Raw genomic sequence first — 26,511 nt, 5'->3', positions numbered from 1 at the left:
GACCTAAAAAGTGAATAGTAACTTTTTTGTGATTTTTTAATTTTTTTAAGACAAGTAGACCCAAGATTGACTTTGTGGTAAAGACATCAAGCTCGGCTCTGATACCAAATGATACGAGACAAGAAATGAGAATAAGGCTATAAATGCAGAAAATGAATTATTAAGGGATAGAATTATAATGATTGAAAGATAAACACAAATAATATAAGAAAAGGGCAACTAAAGGGTATTTTAAACTCTAAGACCTCCATTGTTGATTGTCAACAAGCACCTAACTCTTACGTTGACTGCAAGGGAATCAAAACACCCTTAAAACCACCATTTCTAAACAAATATCAACATTGGCTTTTCCAAGCACTCAAAACACTCTCTAAAAGAGATTCATCTCAATCAATATCTAAAAATTAACGAAGGAAATAAGCTAGCTCCTAAGTATTTATAGTTTAGGCTAATTACTGAACATTAAGGGTCCAAAAGTGACCCAATGGAAAGAAAAGGTGCACTAGGGTCTATTTTGATCCTTTCTTAAAATGTAGAGAGGATAAAAGAAGGAACCAAAGTGTCTTGGGCGCACATCCCATTCAAGGAGATTTTGAGCCCCGTTTTGCACTCCTTCAACCTCGTCAAAGTCCTTTGGCCCTCCTTAATGGTAATATTCATCTATGTTGCATATTTTAATAGTACTAAGGATTCTTCAAGAACCTCGAGCATTATATGTATCCCATCCAAAGGTATAGAGTCAATTTCTCTTGTATCATCCTTCCCTTCTTGAAAAGGATTCGGTGTCGAATCCAAACCATGCAAAATTAAATGAAGAAAAAACAAACACAACATCTTTATAACATAACGGTTAGGGTTAGTACAAATAATCATAGAATAATACCAAGGTTGCACACACTTAAGATATAATTAGGGATCCCTTATTTTAACTATGAAAAGCTTATTGAAAAGGTTACAAAGGAATTGGATATGAAAAATATTAAGAGATAAGGAAACTACAAAGGTCATAATGGCCCCAACAAGCCAAGAAAATGACACTAAATTTATCTTAGGAGGCATAAGACAAAATTTCTTCATTGTCTCTTCAAGAGACTACACCAATTGTTGTACCACCAATTGTTTAAAAATCTACAAGGGTTTATCAGAGTCAAAGATATTAATGACCCACATAGCATTACCACTAAACCAAGTGGATTAACCAACAAGCTACCTACCTCCACATGAAAAAATTCCAGGACTACCATGGATATCATCATAGGCAAAGAGGTAGTATAGAAAGGAATCAAGTATACAAGCATCATATAAGGTACTATTATCTATAAAAAGGCTATTTATCTCAAGAGATTTAGAACATAAAGTACACAAGGATGGAATCAAATAATTTAAGCACATATAACTTTTTCCTTTCAAACAACTTCTCTTAAGAAAGGGGGCCACCAATTGTAAGCAAGTCACATAGAAGGATGTCACATTCATTGAATTCATCCAAAGTGTTTTCAATAGGTAACTCTCTCCTTGACCTACAGGTAGTGAAACTTTGGTCAAGAATGGAAACATAAAATGTTGAACTCTATTGGTTCTTCCTTTATTCCTTTATTTAAAAAATGCTCATCTTTGTTGGAAATGCCTCCCATGCATAACTTTGGTCTATCAAGTGGATTGTAAAACCCAAAGAAAGACTTTCCATCATAGGGAAGGGTCTAAACATCCTCATTTAAACTTTTCTTATCATCTAGACCAAGCATTAAGTTGGGTGTATGGAAATCACCACATCTCATTAGGTTACTGGGTCAAATAGAAGTATTAGCTAAGAACATGGGTCATGAAAATACTCACTTTTACCAAATATGCCATTTTCATCATTAAGTTTACACTCTACATGACCATTAACAATTTCATACACAGAGAGAGGGTAGAGAAAGGTATCATACAAATTAATTTCAACTAAGGTATCATGCATATACTCATTATCGGATTTAAGATAATCACCATGAGTATTCTCATCACTAGAGGCACACAAAGAAAAAGGACCAATTTCCAAACAAGTAGAACCTTTTCTTTTTAGGGGTGAATCCTCAAGTAGACACAAACCACTGCAGACATCAAAGGAGTCATTACTCAAGTTATCAAAATAATCAAGCAATTCATTCTCATAATTATCAAACAAGGGAGGGGTGTGATAGAAAGGATCACAAATACAATAATTTTCATTGGAACAATCACTTAATAGGTTTCTCAAACATTCAAGTAAATCAAAGTTATCATCTTCCAATCAATCATTCCTTTCAAAACTTCACATCTATTCCCCTTAAGAGTTCTCTCATCTTCAAAGAAGAGATTTCCATCCTAAGGAGGAATATTATCACATTATAGTGGGTTGTCATATGGGATATAGCCTACAAGATAAGATACATCATCAATGCTATCCACACCACTAGGAGTGATTTTATCATCTTTAAGAAAGATATTATTCTTAAAGAGGAAAAGATCTATCCATGAAGAGGATTTAGAACATCCAAGTTCACTCTCTAAAAGACAACTATCAAGTGTCAAAGATGTTTCAAACCTATGGTATCCATATGAGCCAAACAAGCAATAGCAGCCTCTCTAAAAGTCATGCTCAAATGCCACTCCTATTTACGTTACCAACATTTTCAATATCATCACTCACTTGAGGTTCACTAATAACATCACAAACATCCTTAAGTGGTGGGATAGTTTTGCAAACAAGTTGATCACTACAAATTTTACAAGACAATGTACCATCATTTATCACATTGGCTTCAAAACTAGGTGGACTTAAATTGATCTTACAAGAAGAGCCAATTCGGTCATCAATAGGGTCAACCAGTGTATCCGTACTCTGAATGGGTACATCATCAACAAGAGGTAAAGAATCATGATACTCTCATACAGGTAATCTACTTCTCATACTCAATAGACTACTAGCCACACAATCACCATTCACATGTTCTAAAGTTCAAGTGTTAGACATGATTACACCTTTTTATGATTGTAAAATAAAAATATAGCATCATTTCTGTTAATATTATGGAAAAACAAATAATTCAAGTATTATGAGTTAAACGGGAAAATCCAGAATCCAATTATGAACTACAAATGAGTTTTCATTATGTAAGGCTCCCGTCAAAGAATAATTCAATACACACACACATACACACATCCCTCCCCACAATTTCTTTTTCATATACTTACTTTTTTCTTATATGAAACCGATAAAATATTACTTCCTCTATATAAGTATGTTTGTCTCCTTTCTTTTCAGGCCTTTTAAAAGAGAATAGCTCTTTCTTCTTTTATGAATTGTTTACTTATAACTTTACATGTGACATGTTTAAAACTATAAGATTGAAGAAATTTGGTACATTTTATGTTGGATATTTGATGGTGGGCATAATCGATTTATCACAACTTGAATTTATTGTTACAAAGTAAAGAACTGCTTTGGTCTTACAATTCTTATACTCAAGCAACTCTCTGTTATTTTTTCCTCACTTGTTTTTTTTATCATTTGCTTAACTCCCCAAAACATCTAATTTTCACAAATGAACCACACCTATGAGTCCCATATCAGCTGTTAAGATTAAAAAGCATATCTTTGCTTGCTATTAGAATAACAACTTCTCAGCCAGGTCCTTTAAGGGAAAGGACATCTGCACTTGATCCAACATTTACATCTTTAGTTGGAGGACCCTCTGTAGATCCTCATTAGTAATACCTGCTTGTATCAACTTGTCCCCTTTGCAATCATCATCTCTTAAAAACCCTATTAAGTCCTCTTCCTCCATAGTATCTGTAGCAAGTTTTACTTTTTTCTCGCTTAAACTATCCTTTTCCCATAACCACATGGTCAAACTTCAATTTGCTAAAGGCTCTTCTGAGCATTTGACCCTTCACAGAGAAAGCAGTTGAAAGCTTGTAAACATGAATAGGTTTTGTCTAACCTATTCTATGACACCGATCCATAGCCTATACATCTATCTACGGATTCTAGTCACTATTATATAAAATATAGGTATTTGTAGTAGTAAGATTAATGCCAATGACACCAGCCTTAGTGCTCAGCAGATATATCCTAAACTCACTTTTAACATTATGTCAGTCCTTGATCTATCTTTTTCATCCAATTTCACATAGCCATCAATTCTATAACTTAAAAACTATTTCACTAAAATAGTAATACATTATGCCCAGTACTTTAGTTCACTGAAAGAATACCAGAAGATTGTGTTTGTGAGGAAGAAATTCTGACAAAAGCTTTCTAGAAAGCAAAACTTGACATAGCACAACTAATTATTCTATAGGTGGATAACGAAATGAACCATCATATATTGACTCAAAGAGGCAAAGATAATTACAATTTTTGTGAAGTTGAATCATCAGATTATTGATCTTTCCTTTAAAATCATTCCCAATGGAAACGTTCTCAGTCAAATAACCCGCCACGTCCTGTTAATTAGAGGTTCTTGGAATTTCTTTAGTACTCAGTCATGGTAGCATATAAAATTATCTCCTTCTTTCTGGGAAGCATTTACTCAACATCTAATTTAATCACTGAAGGAGAAAAGGACATAAAATCTCATAGAGTATCTCGATAACTCGTGCCCTCCTTTTCTCTTCCATTTAGACCTTTTCGATTTTTGTTGAAGTATTGATTATTTTCTGTTATCTTTCTTTTTTCGTTTAGTAATTTTATTTCTGATTTAGTTATTTAGTTGATATAGAATAAAATTTTATTAGTACTCTAGTTGAAAAATAATAGTAGTCTTTTGTCTATTTAGTTTCTAAGATGTGTATAAATAAACAAGCAGAATATTATTTTTTTCATAAAATATGTCGTTTCTTCTTCTTCTCTGTATTCTATAGAATAACAATTGGTATCAAGAGCTATTTGATTCTAAGGGCTTGTGAATTAGAGAAGACCCCTCGGAAAAACCTGTGTAAAAGTCAATAGTGTTATGGCTTCCAACAAGTTCTCAATTCCTTCACCCCTAATTTTTTCCAGTGAGAATTATCCAATTTGGGTTGTCAAGATGAGAACCTATTTACGAGAATAAGATCTTTGGGAAGTGGTAAGGGTTGTAGGAGAGGTAAATCCTTTGCTAATCAATCCAACTATGGTACAAATTAAGAATCATAGAGAAGAGCTTTCAAAAAAATTTAAAGCTCTCTCTCGCATACAATTAGCTCTTTCAAAAGTAATTTTTTGAAAGAGTTATGGAGAGCGTGTAACACCCCAATTTTCTGAACCAGAATGCTACATGGTGCTTATGACACCGAAGGACCACAAGCTAACCCACAACTGATATCTATACCTGTAAACTATATAATATACATGTAAAATATGAAAAACATAAACAATAGGCCATAAGGTTCAACTGAATAAAATATCTAACAAATCATAACTTCCATATAGGGTAACAAATAAAAAAATATCTCAAGTCTGAAACAAATCTAAACTAAATCTGAAAGCTTCTGAATACTGTCTGAGTAAGGAGTTGAAGGAACATGTCCCAAACTAACTCCATAAATTGAAAGATAATCGAAGAAAAATAAATGAAGTCAAATCATATCATCCTTGAATGAAGAGGACTCACTTCAACTCTGTATATTGAAATATGACTGCTACTGCTGATCTGGAACTCGTGGCTCTGAAACTATGGTGTAATATAAAAGAAATAATGATAGCGCAAATGCGTCAGTACAACTAAAAGTAATGAGTATATGAGTGAGGTAGGCTATATGCAAAAGAGCTTACATACATGAGCAGTGCTGACTGAATGACTAATATGAATGCGAGAGTGCAAACATGCATACATAGTAACTGAGATCATGAATACATGATATCCATATATGTACGCTAATACATGGTTTAATGATATCTAACATGACTAATACTGGGATTTCTGAAAACATGGATGACTGTGTCTGACAATCTTGAATCTGATGGAACTACCCGAGTTCTGTACTGTAATAGAATTGACTATATCTGACAATCCTAGTATACTAAAATCTGAAGAACTATCTAAGTTCTTTTACTAATATTGAGACTAAAACTATGGGAGGTATTTGTTTTACCAATATGCCTCAAATGCGCTATAATAGTTGAGCTGGGGTCCAATTTGTGCTCTGATTGGAAGGGTGTCAATACTGCGCCACTGGTAAGGACAAGCTGTGAGTGACCCTTATCTGGAAGTTTACTCTAATGAGAATGGTGGGACCCTGGTCTGAGAGGTCAAATCACCTCATCAATCCAAATCTGACAGGTTAAAATGTCTTAACCTATACTAGCTACGTAGTTCTGGAGCACAAGGATGACTTCTAAGAATCACATCCTTATCTGGCAGGTGAGTTCCCATCCTTGGGTTCAGTCGGTGCTAACTTCTACTTCTATCTGAAGAGATTGAACATGATTAACTGACTGTACATGGACTGAGTAACTGACTTCTGTTGACTGATGGAATAGTACTATTATCTGAGAATTAACTGAGATCATGAGATTATCTTGAGTCACATAACTGTCTGAGTTCTATAGATCATGGCTTGACTGAGAGTATCATGATAACATGACATGGATCTAGGAACACAACCATATTTTTTGGGTACAAGTACCCCCAGGACTCGATAGAAGGAATCTAACACACATGACTGACTTGATCATAAGAACAGAGTCCATAATTCACAATATCATAAGTTGGGGATTTCATACTACTCTTGGTTATCAACATCTTATACATGGAAGGGGATGCACACAACATGTATATACTTGCATTGCTTCAATATCATGCTCATTCCATATCACAACAATAACACACAACAATAACGTGGAGTTCATATGGAGTCGTAAAGAATAGAACATGGGCTTGTCATTTAAGCACTATTAAATCATAAAAATATGGATTCTATCATTCTTGGCATTTTATCAAACACCTTACATGCACAACATTGGGTATAGGTCTACTTATCAATTTGACAATCTTAATCCCTCAAAAATTCATGGGTTTCAACTAACCTACTAACATGCTTCATGAATAACACATCAAGATACAACTTTGAATCCAAAAAACAATCATTAACATGAATACAATCATAACACAATAAGGAAATCACAATTTATAATTTAAAACATGATTCTTGAGCTCCATAGATGAAAGGGATCCATGCATGAACACTAAGCATACCATAGTGAGTGAATCTTAAAAGAGATCTAATGTTTCTGAAGGTTCTTGAAGAAATCCTTAGGCTTGCTCTTGATTTTTCTTGACTAGGGTTTAAACCCTTTGGGAGAGAATGTTCTTGTTCTTGAGGAGATGATCTTGAGAGGAAACCCTAATCTTGTGGTTAAGTGTATGAGAGAGCTTTTTAAGATGTTTAACCAAAGAGAATGGCAGATAATATGCTCCTTGAGGGTTATAAGTCGTGAAAAGTGAAGGAAATGACCAAAATACCCTTGCAAAAATATATCAATTACTGGAAAAAAATAGCTGACGATATTCGTGACAAGTCGTCAAGCTGGTGATAAGTCGTCACAAAAAGGTAAAATCTTGATTTTCTGGTTAAGGTTGATGACATTAGACATAGGCCATTATAGGCGTGATGACTTATCTCGAAATGTCATCACTAGGAGTGGAAATTTGCCCAGGGCTGAAGACATTGGTGATAAGTCATCACGCTTGTGACAGCTTATCATGAATGTCATCACTCAGTTTCCCAGCCTGACATACTGGAGTAAAATGGGCATAACTCCTTGCTACGATATCAAATTTAGATGAAATTATTATAGTTGGAAAGTTAATTAAATTATCTATCTGTTAGTGGGTCATGATCTCAGAAATTCATTGCATAATGAGAGATATGCTCGTTTGAAGTCTACTATAATAATATCCTTCTCAAGAATTCAATAGGTAAGGAAATGTTTTGATTCGTCTATTAGCTAGGACACTTTTGAGGCCTTAATATTCATCAACCTTGATCATAGCACTACCAAAGCACTAAAATTTATTACTCATTAGTTCGAAGCATGATCCTAAAAATGTCTGAACTTTTGGGGTATTACAATATCTCCCCCTTCAGAACATTCATCTTCGAATGAGACTGACTAAGCTGAGATTAATAATGTACTGGCCTTACTTAAGGGTTGAAAAATCTGAAACATGACAACCTGACTGACCTAACTGATAAACTGAATATATCTGAACATACTGAACATGCATATCTGATGCATAACTGACAAACTGAACTTTTGCATATCTGATGCATGATTACGTGACTGAACTGTTACATGTATGAATGACCGAATACAATGCTATTTAGTACCAAATTTGTAAATGGAATCTTGAACATGAAACTAAATAAGCTTAAGAAGAACTATTACCTTGAGCTTGATTTGAATTGGCGGAGAAGAGGTGAGGATACTTGGTACGCATATCTGCTTCTGCTTTCCAAGTAGCTCCCTCAATGGACTAGTTTCACCAAAGAACTTTGACTAGAGGGAATTCTTTGTTCCTCAGTCTATGAGTCTGATAGTCTAGAATTTTGACCGGAATCTCTTCTTAAGAGAGGCTATTCTGGATATCCATGCTTTGAGTAGGGACTACAACTGAAGGGTCACCTAAGCACTTTTTGATCAAAGAGACATGGAAGATGTGATAAAATGAAGCTAGATCTAGAGGTACTTTGAACTCATAATCTACCTTGACCAAGCGACTAAGAATTTTAAAAGGACCAACATATCGGGGACTGAGCTTTCCCTTCATGCCGAATCTCTTCACCCCCTTCATAGGAGAGATCCTGAGATAGACAAAATCATCAACTTTGAAATCTAGATCCTCTCTACAAACATCTGTATAAGACTTTTATCAGCTCTGAGAAGCCCAATGTCTTTCTCTAATTAACTGAACCTTCTCTAAGGCATCAAACACTAAGTTAGGCGCTATGACTGAGGCCTCACTAACTTCAAGCCAACCGATTAGAGATCTGAACCTCCTACCATAGAGAGCTTCGAACAAAGCGATCTAAATACTAGAATGATAGCTATTATGGTATGAAAACTCAATCAAAGGCAAGTGGTCATCCCAACTTCCCTTAAAATCAATTGCACACGCCCTTAGCATATCTTTTAGAGTTTGGATGGTCCTTTCTTATTGACCATCTATCTGAGGATGAAAAGTTGTACTAAGATAAACTTGGGTACCAAGACCCTTTTGGAATGCTTTCCAAAAGTAAGAGGTGAACTGGGTACCTCTGTCTGAGATAATAGATAGTGGAACACCGTGTAATCTAACCAACTCCCTATTGTAGAGTTTGGCATAATCCCCGGCTGAATAAGAGGTATGGATTGGAAGGAAATGAGCTGACTTAATCATCCTATCTACAATGACCCAAACTAAATTGTGCTGAGGACGAGTTCGAGGAAAACCCATCATGAAGTCCATGTTCACTTCTTCCCACTTCCAAGTAGGAATACTGAACTCCTGCATGGAACTACTAGGCTTCTGATGCTCTATCTTAACCTGCTGATATGTAGAGAACTTAGCCACAAAATCTATAATATCACTCTTCATCCCACTCCACCAATATATCTCCCATAAGTCATGGTACATCTTAGTGGCCCCTGGATGAATAGAGCATCGCGCACCATATTCCTCTGTAAGAACTTGCTGGCTCAAGTCATCCATATCTGGAACACAGAGACGACCCTGACAACGAAGGAAACCATATCCCTCTTGGGAGAAATCCTCAACCTTATGATCTCTGATTAACTCTTTTAGCTTGACAAGGCAAGGATCTTTCTTTTCTTTCACCTCAGAAACTAGAGATGATTCTGAACTACTCTAAACACATACACCACCATCTGAAGAATCCACTAAGCAAACACCTAGTCTGGAAAGCTGATGGATTTCCTGAGCTATTTTTATTTTATTATCCTTAACACGAGAAAAAATACCCATGGAGAGTCTACTGAGAGCGTCAACCACAACATTGGCCTTTCTCGGATGGTAAAGGACACTCATATCATAATCCTTCAAGAGCTCTAACTACCTTCTCTGATGAAGATTAAGATCTTTCTGGGAAAGGACATACTGAAGACTCTTATGATCTATGAAGACATCTACATGAACTCCGTATAGATAATAACTCCTAATTTTCAAGGAAAATACTACGGCTGCTAACTCAAGATCATAAGTAGGATAATTCTTCTCATGGGGTTTTAACTGTCTGGAGGCGTAGGCTATGACCTTATCATGCTACATAAGGACACAACCTAGACCCACTCTGGATGCATCACAATACACTACGAACCCATTTGAACTATCTAGAAGAGCTAGAACTGGAGCTGAGGTGAGTCGAGTCTTCAACTCTTGAAAACTCTTCTCTTAAGAATATGACCACTAAAACTTGACCTTTTTTTGAGTTAATCTGGACATAGGGGATTCAATAGAATAAAATCCCTCAACAAACCATCTGAATAATAGCCAGCCAAACCCAAGAAAATCCTGATATCTGATAGAGAGACAAGGCCAATTTTTTACTGCTTTGGTCTTTTAAGGATCTACTCTGATGCCATCGCTGGAAACAATATGGCTAAGGAATGCTACTAACCTTAGCAAAAATTCACATCTACTGAATTTGGTGAATAACTGGTGATCTTTGAGGGTCTAAAGAACAATTCTGAGATGGTCTGCATGATTACGCTCTGTGTGGGAATAGACCAGGATATCATCGATGAAGAATATAACAAATATGTCCAATTACTTCTTGAACACATGGTCAATCAAGTTCATGAAATCGGCTGGGGCATTGGTAAGAGCAAAGGACAAAACTAGAATCTCAAAGTGACCATACCAAGTACGAAAAGCTGTCTTTGGGATGTCACATTCTCTAAGTCTGAGATGATGATAGCCTGATCTAAGTTCTATCTTGGAGAAATAACTGGCACCTTAAATTTGGTCAAACAAGTCGTGTATCCTAGGAAGAGGATACTTGTTCTTGATCGTGACTTTACTGAGTGGATGGTAATCAATGCACATCCTGAGAGAACTGTCTTTCTTATACTTGAATAAGACTGGTACGCCCCATGAGGAAATGCTGGGTCTAATGAATCCCTTATCTAAGAGATCCTTCAATGGTTATTTCAGTTCTCTGAGTTCTGCTGATGCCATTTTGTATGGTGGAATAGAAATAGGCTGAGTATTTGGAATAAGGTCAATGTCGAAGTCTATTTCCCTTTTGGGATGAAGGCCTGGAAGATCTTCGAGAAACACATCTGAATACTCATTTACAACTGGAAATGATTCGAGATATTAAAAACTAGAGTCTTTAACATGAATAAGATGATAAATACATCCCTTAGATATCATTTTCCTTGCCCGAAGGTAGGAAATAAGCTGACCCCTGAAAGATAAAGTATTACCTTTCTACTCTAGGACGGACTCATTCAGGAACTGAAACTGAACTATCCTATTTCTACAGTCGACTGTGGCATAGACGAAATGAAGCCAATCCATGATGAGAATGAAATCAAAATCAGTCATCTCTAACTCAACTAAACCTGTTGATATGGATTTCTAAAATATCATAATCAGGAAGTTCCTGTATACCCACCGAGCTATAATGGTTTTACCCACTGGGGTAGAGACTGAAGAGGGCTCTGCTAAAATTTTGGGACTGATTCCGAAATTACCTGCTATATAAGGAGTAACAAAAGACAAGGATGCACCTAGATCTAGTAAAGCATAAACATGAACATGGAAAATCTGCATGTACCAGTAACGACATCAGGAGAATTTTCCAGATCCTGTCGGGTGTGAAGAGTATAGAGTCTATTTGGGCGTTGCCCACTAGTAGCACTAGAAGTGGCACCCTGCTGATTTAGGAGACCGAACTGGGTTGTGGAACGATTCTGCTGACCCTGAAGACCTGACTGTGGACACTCTCTAACCCTATGTCCTAGCTTGCCACAACCAAAACAAACATTACTACCACCTCTACCGGTACCCTTATGGTTCTTACCACAAGTCTAACACAGGGGGTTAGTTCGGAAACTGCTGACACTGCCCTGAGACTTAGAGCTTGGTACTCAACCTTGATTGATGTCTTTGAATTTTGGCACTGAGGAACTTACAGAAGAAGGAGGTAGGACTGCTGGCTTAGGACAAAACTGCAAATGGTTTACTCCTTCTGATTTGGGTTGAGCAAAACTGAAACTGCCTGACCTTGCTCTCTTGTTCTGCCTCTCCCTAGTCCAATTATTCTGCTCCTCTATTTGCTAAGCATGGGTCATAAGCCTGGATAAAGTCATATCATTGTTCAGCATCGCATACCTACACTTATTTACCACGCTATCATAAATCCCTGACACGAACTTGGTCATCTTAGCCCTGTTGTCTGCAACCACATGAGGGGTATATCTGGATAACTAAGTAAATCTAAGAGATTACTCTTTAACTATCATATTTCCTTGCTTGAGGTTGATGAACTCTAGAACTTTTGCCTCCCTCAGCTCTTGGGGAAAGAATCTGTCTAAGAAAGTCATGACAAATTCCTCCCACTCTATAGGACCTGCATCTTCTAACCTCTTAAACTTCCACTATTTATACCAAGTGTGAGCAACATCCTATAATTTCTATGAGGCTAACTTGGTACTTTAACAAGAAGTAACTCCAATGATGTCTATGACCTTCTGGACTTGGTTAATGAATTCTTAGGGGTCTTTATCAGACTTAGACCCAAAGAAAGATGGAGGGTTCATTCGGTTGAAGTCCTGAATCGTAGCTGCGACTGAGCTGGCCACTAGATTAGTGGGAATAGCTGGTGGCAGTTCATTTTGGGCAGCCACAGACTGAGCAATAGTGGTAAATGCAATCTTAAACTCTGTATGAGAAACATGATTGTCCAAAGGTTCTTCGGGCTAAAGGGATGGCTCATTTCTTTTCTTATGAGGCATGTTCTAAACTAAAGACAAGAAGAGGATTAGACTGAGAGACTGACTTGTGATTATGCTCACTGGCATGACATGAATACTGAAAGAGGGGAAACTATTCTTAAAACATCTCATAGCCTCTTTCACATAAATGTGGAGCACAATACACCAATGTACAAGACTCCACTAAATAAGGATTTCAGACTTCCTAGGACTCTATTTAAACTTAGGCTCTGATACCAAGTTTGTAACACCCCAATTTTCTGAACCGAAATGCTATATGACGCTTATGATCCCGAAGGACTACAAGTTAACCCATGACTGATATATGTACCTATAAACTGCATAATATACATGTAAAATGCAGAAAAAAAGAATAATAGGCCATAAGGTTCAACTGAATAAAATATATGACAAATTATAACATCCATATGGGGTAACAAATACCCAAAATAACTCAAGTCTGAAACAAATCTGAACTAAATCTGAAAGCCTCTAAATACTGTCTGAGTAAGGCATTGAAGGAACATGTCTCCAACTAACTCCATAAACTAAAAGATAATCAAAAAATTAAATGAAGTCAAATCATATCGTCCTTGAATGAAGAGGACTCACTGTAAATTTGTATACTAAAATACGACTTCTACTACTGATCTGGAACTCGTGGCTCTGAACCTATCGTATAACATAAAAGAAATCACCACAGCACAAATGCGTCAGGACAACTAAAAGTACTGAGTATATGAGTAAGGTAGGCTATATGAAAAAGGGCTTACATGCATGAGAAATGTTGATTGAATGAATAATATGAATGTGAAAGTAAAAACATGTAAACATAGTAACTGAGATCGTGAATACGTGATATATAGATATATACGCTAATACAGGGTTTATTGATATCTAACATGACTAATACTGGGATTTCTGATAACATGGATGACAGTGTCTGACAGTCCTGAATCTGATGGAACTATCTGAGTTCCTTATTGTAATTGAATTGACTATATCTGACAGTCCTGGTATACTAAAATCTGAAGAACTATCTGAGTTCTTTTACTAAGACTGAGACTAAAACTGTGGGAGGTAGTTGTTTAACCAACATGCCCCAAATGCGCTATAATAGTTGAGCTGGGGTCCAATATGTGCCCTGATTAAAAGGGTATCAATACCATGCCACTGGTAAGGACAAGCTGTGAGTGACCCTTAAATGGAAAGTTACTCTAATGAGAATGGTAGGACCCTGGTCTGACAGGTCCAATCACCTCATCAACCCTAATTTGATAGGTTAAGATGTCTTAACCTACGGTGGCTACATAGTTCTGGAACACAAGGATGACTGCTAAGAATCACACCCTTATCTGGCAGGTGAGTTCCCATTCTTGGGTTCACTCGGTGCTAACTTCTAATCCCATCTGAAGAGATTGAACATAATTAACTGACTGCACATGGACTAAGTAACGAATTTCTGTTGACTGACGAAATAGTACTATTATCTAAGAAATAACTGAGATCATGAGATATCTGAGATTTCCTGAGTCATATGACTGTCTGAGTTCTATAGATCATGGCTTCACTGAGAGTATCGTGATAACATGACATGGCTCTAGGTACACAACTATATTTTTTGGGTACAAGTACCCCAGGACTCGATGGATGGAATCTGAGACACATGACTGACTTGATCATAAGAATAAAGTCCATAATTCACAATATCATAAGTCGGGGATTTCATACTACACTTGGTTCTCAACATCTTATACATGGAAGGGGATGCGCACAACATGTATATACTCGCGTTGCTTCAATATCATGCTCATTCCATATCACAACAATAACACACAACAATAACGTGGAGTTCATGTGGAGTCGTAAAGAATAGAACATGGGCTTGTCATTTAAGCACTATTAAGTTATAAAAACATGGATTCTATAATTCTTGTCATTTTATCAAACACCTTACATGCACAATTTTGGGCATAGATGTACTTATCAATTCGACAATCTTAATCCATCAAAAATTCATGGGTTTCAACTAACCTACTCACATGCTTCATGAAAAACACATCAAGATACAACCTTGAATCGAAACAACAATCATCAACATGAATATAATCATAAAACAATAAGGAAATCATAATTTATAATTTAAAACATGATTCTTGAGCTCCATGGATGAAAGGGATCCATGGATATACACTACACATACCTTCGTGATTGAATCTAGAAAGAGATCTAATGTTTTTGAAGGTTCTTGAAGAAATCCTTAGGCTTGCTCTTAATTTTTCTTGACTAGGGTTTAAACCCTTTGAGAGATAATGTTCTTGTTCTTGAGGAGATGATCTTGAGAGAAAACCCTAATCTTATGGTTGAGAGTGTATAAGAGAGCTTTTTAAGATGTTTCACTAAAGAGAATGGAAGATAATACACTCCTTGAGGGTTATAAGTCATGGGAAGTGAAGGAAAATACCAAAATAACCTTGCAAAAATGTCCCTCAAATGCTGGTAAAAAATAGCTGACGACATTCGTGACAAGTCATCAAGCCGGTGACAAGTTGTCACGAAATGTCGTCACAAAAAGGTAAAATCTTGATTTTCTAGTTAAGGTTGACGATATTGGTGATAGGCCATCACAGGCATGACAACTTATCACAAAATGTCATCACTGGGGGTGGAAATCTGCCCAGGGCTCACGACATTGGTGATAAGTCATCACACTTGTGACAGCTTATCACGAATGTCGTCACTCAGTTTTCCAGCCTGACATGCCCGAGTAAACTGGGCATAATTCCTTGATCCAATATTGGATTTAGTAGAAATTGGTATCCTTAGAAATATAATTCCATTGTATATCTGTTGGTGGGTCATAATCTCAGAAATTCATTTCATAACAAGAGATATGCTCGTTTGAAGTTGACTATACCAATATCCTTCTCAAGAATTCAATCGGTAACGAAATATTTCATTTTGTCTATTAGCTAGGATACTTTTGAGTCCTTAATATACATCAACCTTGATCATAGCACTACCACAGGACTAAAAATTATTACTCATGAGTTCGAAGCATGATCCTAAAAATGTCTGAACTTTTGGGCTATTACAGAGCGAGACTGCAAAGAAAGCTTGGGACAATTTGAAAGAAGAATTTCAAGGAAGTGAAAAGATCAAACAAATAAAAGTGAAAAATTTGAGAAGAAAGTTTGAAATTCTCAGAATGAAGGATTAAGAAACTATTGAAGAATTCTCCAACAAGTTGATTAAAGTTGTAGACCAGATCAGACTTATGGGAGAAGAGCCTACAAATTCAAGAATCATGGGAAAGGTTCTTGTGAGTTTTATGAAACTATTTGAAGAAAATATCTCCTCACTCGAAGATTCGAAGGATCTCACAAAAATATCACCTTCAGAACTTGTACATGCTCTTTAAGATCAAGAGCAAAGAAGATTCTTGAGGCTAGAAGAATCTACTGAAACTTCACTTCAATCTAAGTTCAAAGGGAAGATGCAGATGCAAAAAGTAGGTAAAATCCCCGAAACTTCTACTAATTCTAGTAGAAAAAATCAAGGCGATTCTCATAGTGGAGTTAAGAAGAAAGAAAGCTTTCCTTCATGTAAGTTTTGCAGAAAAACCAATCATAAAGAGGATGATTATTGGTTTAGGATGATTATTGGTTTAGGATGATTATTGGTTGAAGAGTGAAGAAGGAGAACAACCAACAAACTCAAAAAGCCAACATTTTGGAAGTTGAAGAATAGGAGAAGTTTGTATTTACGACGATGGAAACAACAAAATTGGATGATGAAATACATGATTTATGGACAGTGGTTGCACACAACACATGACCAGCAAATAATAATATTTACGAAGTTGGAATATTCCAAAGGTAGTGTCAAGTTAGCTGATAAAATTAATTTAGAGATTTTTGGTAAAGGAACTGTGGTAATTGAAGCTCCCAAAGGTACTAAATTTATTTAAGACGTTTTATAGGTACCTGATCTTGACCAAAATCTATTGAGTGTAGGTCAAATACTAGAACAAGATTATATGTTACAGTTCAAAGAAAAAATATGTTGTTTCTTAATCTAGCAGCCAAGAAGTGATTACAGTTGAAATGATTAAAAAAAATTTCCCTTTGAATTGGAACTAAAATCTGAGCAAGTTTGTTGAAGTAGTAGATGTAAGAAGGATTCAGTATTATGCCATAAAATACTTGGCCATTATAACTTGAAATCAATTTAGTATGATCAAAAGAATTATTTAGTAAGGACTTGCCTGATATTTAATTATGTTCAGAGGTGTGTGAAAGTTTATCAACTAGGAAAGCAACACAAATTGCCTTTTCAAAAGTTAGTAAAATGGAGAGCAAGTTAGAATTACAACTTGTTCATTCCGATATTTGTGGACCAATGAAAAATCTTTCAATCAATGACAGCAAGTATTTATTCTTTTAATAGATGATTTTAATCGAATGACCTGGGTATATTTTCTTAAGAAAAATCTTGAAGTGTTTGTTGTTTTTAAGAAATTTAAAGCTTTTTGTGAAACTCAAAGTAGATGCTTGTTGAAAACTCTTTGAATAGAGAATGGAAGGAGTATACTTCAAGTGAATTTCATTTGTTTTGTGATGATATGGGAATTGAGAATCAACTTATAGTCACTTACTCTACACAGAAAAATCGAGTTTCTAAAAGAAAAAATTGATCTGTTCTTGAGATAGCTAGGTGCATGATTTTTGAGAAAAAGTTGCCGTAGTCTGTTTGGGTGGAGATGGTAAACACATTAATTTATCTACAAAATAGACTGCCAACAAGGGCTATGCATGAAATGACACTAGTTGAAGCTTGGAATGGCATGAAATCATCAATTGGGCATCTAAAGGTGTTTGATTCTTTCTATTATACTCATGTACCAGTTGTCAAATGGAGTAAGATTGATGAACAAGAAAAAAAAAGGAATTTTTCTATCTTATAGCTCTATATCAAAGGGCTATAGAATCTACAATATTCAACCTGAGGAAGTTTTTATAAGTTGAGATGTGAAGGTGTATGAAGATGCTTATTGCGATTGGAATATCTCTCAAGTCAGAAGATGGTTGTTGAACCTACCTTTAAAGATTAAAGTGAAGACTTGGAGCATACAAAGATGAGCATTTTCTATTAGAAGCACCAGACCATTGGCTGAAATTTATGAAAGATGTAATCTTGTTGTCCTAGAACCTCTAAACTTTCAAGCTGCCTACAAGGTTGAAGAACGGAAGCAACTGATGGAGGAGAAAATTGCCATGATTGAGAAGAACGAGACTTGGTAACTTGTTGGCAAATCTGAAAATAAGCATTTTATTGGAGTTAAATAGGTGTATAGAGTGAAACTAAATGCGGATGGATCTATCAACAAGCATAAATCAAGGCTAGTAGATAAAGGTTATTATCAACAGTCTGGAGTTGATTACTCAGATACTTTTGCACCTGTTGCAAGAATGGACACAATGAGAATTTTGATTGCATTAGCAGCATAGATAAAGTGTAAAAATTGGCAATTCGATGTCAAATCTGCCTTCTTGAATGACTTTCTAGAAGAGGAATTTATATAGATCAATCCGAAGGCTTTATGGTTCAAGGAAGTGAAAGTAAGGTGTATAAGCTTCAAAAATCTTTATATGGGTTGTAATAGGCTCCACAAGCTTGGTATAGTAGAATCAATGATCAATTATGAAACAAAAGTTTCCAAAAAAGTGAAAATGATGCTACACTTTATTTGAAGATACTCCCTAATGGTGGCTCATTAATTGTTTCTCTATATGTTTGACAATTTGCTTGTTGTAGGTAGTGATGAAGAATACCTATAGAAGTTTAAAGTGAAAATGGAGAAACAGTTTGAATTGTCAAATTTGGAAGAGATGAAGTATTTTTTGGCGTTGGAAGTATGCCAATCAAAATCTGGAATTTTTGTAAATCAATACAAGTATGCTTTAGAGATTCTGAAAAAGTTTTGAATGCAAAATTGTAAACCTATTCTTACACCATTGGTTTTGAATACAAAATTCTAAAAATAAGACGGAGAAGTAAAGTGTGATGCTTCGTTATATAGAAGTTTGATTGGAAGTCTCTTGTCCTTAATGACTTCAAGGACTAATTTAATGTATGCCACTAGTTTGCTGTCAAGATTTATGCCAAGTTCTAGCGGCATTCATTTTCCAACTGCGAAAAGAGAGCTTAGGTGCTTAAAAGGTACTGTACAACTCAAAATATGATTTAGACCAGTTGAAGAAGGTACTTTTCTTAGATTTGTTGATAGTGATTGGGACGGACATGTTGACGATATGAAAAGAACTACTAGCTATGCTTTTTCCTTGGGTTCTGGTGTGTTTTCTTGGAATTCAAAGAAGCAAGAAATAGTGGCGGAATCAACTGCAGAGGCAGAGTACATAGCAGCATCTACAACAACAAATGAATCCATTTGTTTGAGGAAAATTCTAAAGGATCTTGGAATGTAATCGCAGGTTGCAACTAAGATCATGTGTAATAACACCTCAGCAATTGCATTTGCAGAAAACCCAGTCCAACATAGTAAAATAAAACATATCTTTGTCATGTTTCATGCCATTAGAGAATTTGAAAAAAATAATGAAATCATGCTTGTCCATTGTTGTTTGGAGGATCAACTCGCTGATATATTTACCAAAGCTTTTCCAAAATTTAGATTTGAAACTCTTTGTGAACAACTTGGAGTTATCAGTAAACATCTCAAGGAGGAGTGGTGAAGTATTGAGTTATTTTCTATTTTGTTTGCTTTTTAGTTTAGTAATTTTATTTCTGAATTTTAGTTATTTAGTTGAGATAGAATATGATTTTATTAGTACCCTAGTTGAAATAGAGTAGGAGTCTTTTGTCTATTTATTTTCTAAGATGTGAATGAATAAACAAGCAAAATATTTTTTTATCATAAAATATGTCTTTTCTTCTTCTTCTTCTTCCTGTATTCTGTAGAAAAAAGTTTCACTTCTGTACCTCATAGCTAGATCAAACCATGACTCAAATTCTTCTAGAGATGAAAATATATCTGTTAGGATGAAATTTAACAACAACCACAACTCAGCTAAGTTGTTTTATGGATGTTCCAGTTAATTGAAGATTGTTTTCAATTGGTAGCGACTTTAGTTCCTTGATCAGTTCACACTTTGAGTTTTTAAACTTGTGTCCCTACATCAATCACAGATACTTACAATTATAATTCCTCAGAATTTCTTCGTATCAACCATTGCAATATCATAAGAAGTAACTACAATAAGAAATGTCGGACCTATGGTCCTCGACATATGCTTCCTCTGTCTCCGTGGTATATGATCCCATTAATGGATGTGACAAACCATTCTATCTCATTCACATAATTTGAAAGAGTTGACCGGGGAGCAATGTCCAAATAAGGCCCATCTAAGCCATTTTCCTTTGAATATGCCAGAAAAGAAATAGTTTGAATGGTCTTTCCAAGTCCCATTTGATATACTAGAATCCTATTCAACCCATTTTCCCATAATAAAATCAACCACTAGAAACCTTTCAGTAGATAAGATGTTAAATTTCCACCAGTCAGCAAGGGCATAATTTCAGCCTACTCCTTGTCATCTCTTTACTTCTCAGTGAGGATTGAATCCTCAACAGAACCACCTTTGTTAGATCTTGAAAGCATAACAAACACAAATCTCCTGGACGCCCTTCTTTTTTTGCCAAAACCCTTCTTCTTGTTTTTACTGCCTTTTTCTTCATCTTTCATTCTAGTCATTGTGATGTTATCCATCTTCTCCAGAAGGAACTCTGAGTAAAGTTGGGTCTATGCAAGAAGTTCATCTAACTAACTAAATTGAAGGTCATTCAAGTTGAGGGCCTCTTCGGGACCATTTACTTCTTCCTCCTTTCCACATGCTTTTATCAAGTTATCCTCTTCTTTTGCCATGGATTACGATAAAAGAGAGACATACCCATTTTTTTGAATCAAGAAACACTTCACCCTCTAATTTGACAACAAGCTCCTCATTTTGTATATGTATCCTTATCTGCAACTACGTTAATAGGATAATCCATTTTAGTAAAATCCTTTACTCCATAATTGGCGTTATCAATCATCTCAGTATCTAAATCCTATTGAACAGGAATGAGGTTAGATGGAAATGGGGGACTGAAAGAAGACAAGATTCAAAAGGTTATGAAGACAAGATTCAAAAGGTTTTTTTACTTTCTTAAATTTCGTGTCAAGTAAAAATGTCACAAAAAGTTGAAATGACTAGAGTATTAACATTCAACAAAAATAATAAGTTTGTGCCTATTATTAGACAATATAATCTAACATTAAACCAGGCTATATAAACAAAATATTTTATAATGGAGACTCCCACAAGAAAGAAGGTTTAAAATCTGTAAATTTCATAGAATCTGATTTTACTTGTTGATAAACAAGTGGATAATAAGTTTGATAAACCAACCGAGAATTATTAATAAAAGAAAAAACTACCACTTCATTATAAATTCAGACTTATTTATAATTTACAATCTTAAGTACAAATAAGTAACCAACTCCTAAGGATAAGAATAAGAACTAGGGATACCATAGGAACTAAATAACTACTCACATATAATAACTTCAATACAGATAAATTAGAACTAAGAATGCTGCAGTTCTTATGAATTTTTTCCGACTCTCCTCCTTGCTTTAAGAGCTACAAACTCCAAGTTTTTTCCTGAGAAGTTGAAAATTATTTCTTGGTAAAGGCTTGGTGAAGATATCAGGCATCTTCTCCTCGATTTTGCAATAGAGTAGAATCACATCACCAATTTTTGCACTTCCCTCAAGAAGAAAAGCTTGATGTTGAAGTGTTTTGTTTTGACATGAAATACAGGATTTGTGAGAAATTTATATCGTAGATTGGTTGTCCACAAGTTCTTTAGTTCCTTTTGTTTCGATACATATGCCAATAAACAAATATTTTTCTTATCCATAGAGCTTGATTCGCCATTGTTGTTACAACCACAAATTTTTCCACTATAGTAGATCACAATATCCTTCTTCTTTGAGCACCACAAAAATATTCCCGAGCCAAGACTAAAGCAATATCCAGATGTGCTCTTTATGCCATCCACTATCCAACCAAATCACCATCAGAATACCCAAGTTGTTTTAGATTTGGATTTTTTGAAACTCGCCACCATAATTAATGGATTCTTTGATGTATCTGATTACTCTTTTTGCTTCTTTTAGATGAAGCTCACTAGCACAATGCATGAACCTTGATAAAATGCTTACAACATACAAAATATCGGGTTTTGTAGCTGTGAGATACATCAAACAACCAACTAAGACTCTGAAGTATCTTTCCTCTACTTTCTCCGCTATATCCTTCTTTCTTAGTTTTTTTTTTGGGTCATAAGAGTAGTCATCTCTTTTGAATATCCCATTTTGAAATTCTTGAGAATTTCCTTAGTAGATTTCTTCCAGCAAATGAAAACTTCATTTTCCCCTCACTAATTTCCATTCTAAGAAAGTAGGACACTAGACCAATATTAGTCATCTCGAAGGCTTGCATCATTTCTTGCTTGAAATCCTCAATATGCTTTGTATTACTCCCTATAACTAGTACACAATACACATATATAGAAATACCAAAAACATCAATTCTATTATGATTAGCATAAAAAAGTAGATTCTGACAGACTCTTTTCAAAGCCTAACCCGAGTAAAGGACCATATATTCGACCAAACCAGACCCTTCATTCCTTTTTAAGTCCATAAAGAGCCTTTATTAGAATGTAAACACTATCCTCCTTTTCTTTTTCCAGAAAGCCTTTGGGTTGCTCAACAAAAAATTCTTCCTAGAGAAAACCATTAAGAAATGCATATTTGACATCCATCTTGTACACTTTCCAGCATAATTATGTAACAAAAGCAAGAAGTAACCTGATCATGTCAAGAATTGCTACTGGTGAAAATGTATCAAAATAATCAACGCCAAAAATTTGTCTTCAGGTTGATCAACAAGATACCAAGTAATGTTCTTATCAATGACAAACAACTCCTATTTCATTGTTGCCACCCAATTTTCATCATTCTTGGCTTCAATATATGAAGTATTAAACTGTTACAAGAATAAAAGGAACAGTATTTCCATTGATTGTAGACTGAGTATATATAGATTCTATACAACAAAGAGATAAAGTAAGAAAAAGAATAATATTTATCTACATGTAACCTAATACAATAGAGTCCTAAAGGGAAGGAACTACTAAATTTGAAATTTTAAAAATAAAAGCTAATTTTATCCTTTATTACACCCCCAAGTTGATGGTGTCAACAACGCTCAACTTGGAAAATTACTGTACAAAAGAGACTTTGGGAAGTGGTTTTGTGAGTATGTCAGCCTCTTGATCAACTGAGTAAAGGTGATGTACTTTAATAACTTTGTTTGGGACCTGTTCATGAACAAAGTGGAAATCAGTGGCTACATTCTCATCCTACTATGGAAAACTGGATTGGAACAAATGTAGTTGGTGCTTATATTGTCATAGAAAACCCGTGGAACCCCCTTAAGTGAAAGATGGAGTTCAGGAAAAAGGTTTGTGAGCGAGTTGGTTTCTACAACAACAACAACCATACCACTATACTCAACTTTGGTAAAGGATAAAGATACTGAGCGTGGTTTCTTTCAGGACTAGGAAATTAGGCTGCTGGCCATGAAAATATAATGACCCGGGAGTACACCCTGGACACCATATGGTGCATACAGTCCTGAAGGACCACAAGCTAACAATGAGCTGGTACGTGCTGTGAGCACTGAATAATAATAATAAAATAAACATGTGCAGAATAACCGAATACACCATAAGGTTTTAAATACTAAAATATTTTTGAATCATAAGTATGAAAACAACCGCCAGAAAAAAATGGTCTAAAAAATGATAAAAGTAATGACAAACTAACTGACTGTTTGAAGTGTCTGAAAGCCTGTAACTGACTGAATAAGAGTTGATGGGACATGCCCCAACTAACTCCAATCGACTACTAAATAGAAAACACTAAAATAAACATAATCAATCCTCGAAATATAAGGACTCACCACTGCTGCTACTGCTGATACGCTGGAATGTCTAAGTGCAGTTGGGAATTTGAGCATCCAAACCTATGGTATGAGACATCATACTGAAAAAACTAGTATGTGGTCAGTACTTTGAATTTACTAGTATGCTAGATGGGGTTAGGATTATATGCATGGGCTTATGTGCATGAATAATAGCTGACTGACTGAATATCATGAAATAACTGATGTATAGTATGCGCGAAAGCTAAAAAATCTGAGAATGCATGACCGAGCATATAGCATGATACTGAAGTAGTCTGTAAACTGAAATACTAAAATTTGATAACTAAATAACTGATAACTGTATGCTATGATCAAGCGAACTTTAACTGACTTTTGAATTAAGGCTAGATTGAGACTGTGGGAGCTAGCTATAGCCGACATACCCCAATGTACTATCAGGGTCCAATCTGTAACCCCAGTTGGAAGGGTGTCAGTATCGTACCACGGGGACTAATGCTAGTTGTGTGGATCCACTAATCTAATATCCCCAAGGACGAGGGTGTCATGCCTAACTAACGGGGGACCCCTCAAAGTCTATGGTGGCGCCATAGGTCTCCAACCTAGAAACTACAACTAACGTCTCGTGCCTACTGATGGAGGAGACAAGTTACTCATTCCTACAAATAAGGGAGACACCATCCCTACGTTCACTCGGTGCTAAGTCTTTACTCCCAACTGAAAGACACTTGTTACTAGATTGAATTGAGCTTAAATTGGACTCACAACTGGCCACATTACTGACTAAATAATTTTTCTTATGGTTTGACTAAAATTATTCTGTAGAAACTAAAAACTAGGTAAACAGCTAAATTTTAGGTATTCATAACACCAGGACTCAATAACAATAACAATAGGAACATACTTAAGCTTCGAAGATATAATAAGCAGTCCTTGTTCTAACCTTAAATCATTTAAGCATTTCACCAAACACTTGAAATTCGTGGGCTTAAGCATGGGAATAGTTTAAGCATGAACAATAACAACAACAACAGCAAACCTAGTGTATTCCCACAAAGTGGGGTTTGGGGAGGGTAAAATGTATGCAGTCCATACTGCTACCTACGAAGAAGAATAGTTTAAGCATGAAATAATAGCATAATTGCAAAACTAAAATCATGGATTAAGATTCAACAAGCGAAAATCACCATTCAAACATGTCAAGGCTAATTCCAATGAAGCCACATGATAAACATAATTTACAATCTAAGTTCATAATAACTTCATGAAGATAACTCACAGTAACAAGTAAAAATCATAACTTTAATCTTAAAAATGTGTTCTTGGACTCTATGGGTGATAAGGACCCATGAATGAACATCTAACATACCTTAAAAGCTTAAATTCTTGAAAAGAAACACAAATCCTTCAGCTTCCTTAGAGATTCTTGAATTTGGGAACTTGTTTTCTTGATTTCTCTTTAAAGAAAAAGATTTTAATTTGATGAACTAGGGAAGAGCTTAGGGTTTATTTGAGAGTAAAATTAGGGATTTTTGGCATAATATGCCTTAACTGAAGCCAAATCTCGTGTTAATATGGATTGGGACGATGGGAAAAGATAACACTATCCTTCTGCAATTTAAATTCATAACTGGGATGTTGATTGGGCCATCACCACAACGCGCCAGTGATCCTTTCGCTATTCCACCGCGATGTACTGCATCGTATTGAGCTGCAAGAATTTAAATCCAAACATGGCCCAAACCTGGTCCAAAAAATCTGAAACTTCCCCGAGATATGCTCCTTACACCCCTAATCATAAATTAACTCAAAAAATTACGTCGCAGGGTCGAAAGGTCAGTTTTAAAATCAATGAAATTAAGAAGCCAAACATAAAACTATGTCCCCAACATTTGGATAATTTTCAAGTTTTAAGCCTCTTATGCATGCACCGTAAGCTAAATTGAGCTAAGACTAATACGGGGTATTACAATATCTCCCCCTTGAAAACATTCATACTCAAATGGGATTGATTAAGCTGAGAATACTGATGAAAAATCACATACTAAACATGCAAAACTGAAAACATGGTTACATAATTGAGTCTGATACTTGATACATGACTGAACTGATTCGTGAATACATGGAATGACAGGAAAATGATTATATCACTAGAACTGAGAATGGAAAAGATATAATCTAACGAAAACTATTACCTTAGACTAATTCTGAGTTTGTCGAGAAAAGATGAGGGTACTTGGTACACATATCTGCTTTTGCTTCCTAAGTGGCTCCCTCAACTGACTGATTTCGCCAAAGAACTTTGACCAAGGAAACTTCTTTGTTCCTTATTCTATGAATCCGCCGATCAAGGATCGTGATTGGAATTTATTTGTAAGAAAGACTATCCTAAGCATAATCCTTTCAAAAGGAACAACTATAGTTGGTTCACCAATACACTTCTTCAACAAGGAGACATGGAGCACTGGGCATACCGATGCCAAATCT

The 26,511-nt window shown here is 35.5% G+C and overlaps 1 pseudogene; it reads right to left on the bottom strand.

Annotated features, from left to right (window-relative positions):
- Positions 1-3,692: 3,692 nt before the first annotated feature.
- LOC107865110 lies at positions 3,693-21,061 on the bottom strand (annotated as a pseudogene).
- Positions 21,062-26,511: the final 5,450 nt, after the last annotated feature.

This window comes from Capsicum annuum, chromosome 3 (genome assembly GCF_002878395.1).
Source record: "Capsicum annuum cultivar UCD-10X-F1 chromosome 3, UCD10Xv1.1, whole genome shotgun sequence".
Lineage (NCBI taxonomy): Eukaryota > Viridiplantae > Streptophyta > Magnoliopsida > Solanales > Solanaceae > Capsicum > Capsicum annuum.
Note: the sequence above shows the minus strand (reverse complement) of the source record. Positions and strands in the feature narration are given on the sequence as shown.